Here is a 1,674-nt window from a genome sequence, read left to right as displayed (position 1 = left end):
ACCGGCTGACGGCTGCCGGGGGCCGCGGGACACAAAGACGGCGCGCGCCGCCCACGCGGGTGTTCAGCCACCGCCCGAGCGGTGTCGCGCACCTGGGGCACCCACCCCGTTCCCACGTGCTGCCGGGGCGGGGGCGGATACCGCCCCGCTGCGCCCTGCGGAGGGGGGTCCCGCCTCGCGCCTTACACGGAGCTCGGGGCAGGCGGGGAGCCGGGCTAGGAGGGAGCATGAGGGCACTAGGCCGCAGCCAGGCGGGTCTGAGCCGGACCCGCGTTACCGAGCTGGTAATCACCGGCTTTTCGGGAGCACGGAAGAAACCAGCCTGGACTGCAGCAGGGATGGTGAAGGGCAGATGTGCGGGGCAACCTCCGGAGGGGCAGGGCCCGCCCGGGGTGGCCTTCCCCAGAGGTTTTTATGAGCCGTCTTCTGGGGATGATCTGAAATGCGCTTGTTTTTTGTCTCGGTGCAGGATGGGCTCTTGAGGCCCCCTCAGATTCGTGCAGGAGCCGATTCTGCGCGGGATGCGGTGCTACCCTGTGCAGGGCTTCCCCCTTACAGCTTTTAAGTGACGGGGCTAAGCACCCCATGGGCTGCACCAGCGGGGCCAAATGCCGAGAGGCCACACTAGGGCGAGGTACGGGCCTGCGCTGTGCAGGCGCTCTGGTCCCCCACCCAAACTGGGGGTGCAGCAGCTGAACAGGAGCCTCAGGGCCACAACTTAATCCTGCATGGGCTGTGCGCAGCCCACAGCTGCCACAGGACAGTCCTGCTCCAATTCATTTAGTCCAGGCATTCCCAGACTGTTTCAGGTCAATAGCTCACAAGTGGAGTCCTCAACACCAGTTTCTGGGCAGTACTAAGGGGAGTTAAGTCCATGACCTGGCCAGTATTGCTCTTCCAAATAAGGGGTCACATTTTCTAAATGTGTGTGTGTTTACAAATAAGGAAGTGATCTGAATGATAACTTTGCTGTTAAATGTGGTGCAGCCCAAAGGAGAGTTCTAGAACACTGGATATAGTCCACCTTCCTTCTGCCAGGGCCAACTTAGTGTTGTCCTCTACGCACAATGTTTCTTGCAAGTGAAAATACCACTTTTCTCAAATCTAACATCTCCCATGTTTCTTGTCTGTTCTGTGACACCAGTATGCTTACATCCTGAATGTGTGATATTGTAGCAAGATACATTGATCTGTTCTTTTTGTATTTACTATGGACTAGCCAGCATGCTTGTTTTATTAGAAACAATGATGTTAACGTTCTGGACTGTCACACACTAGACCTGTATTCCAGGTACATTTGTTGCCTTAATGTTTCCTATAAACGTGACAGGCCCATCAAAATCCAGGCAAGTAAAAGCAACCTGGTGAGTTCTGCAGCAAAGGCTTTTTTGTTCTTGTGTCTGTGTGGAGCCAGATTTTGCTTCTTCAGTAATATGATCTCTGTGTCTATGTAAGAGTGGTCATTCATAGCACTTCACATTTTTATGGGAACCCAAATAAAAAAGTTAATGCATACAGTCCATTAAAAAACATCACAGGTTGGTTGATTTGAATTACACTCTTCATTTCCTCTTATTCAAATTGCCGGTACAAACTTCCTCTTTCAAACATGTCTGCATAAACTAACTTCTGGTTCTCTCTGGCCATTAAAGACTGAAAGGAAATTCTGATTCT

This window comes from Alligator sinensis, unplaced genomic scaffold (assembly GCF_000455745.1).
Source record: "Alligator sinensis unplaced genomic scaffold, ASM45574v1 scaffold736_1, whole genome shotgun sequence".
NCBI classification, from domain to species: Eukaryota; Metazoa; Chordata; order Crocodylia; family Alligatoridae; genus Alligator; species Alligator sinensis.
This window is presented reverse-complemented; position numbering follows the sequence as displayed.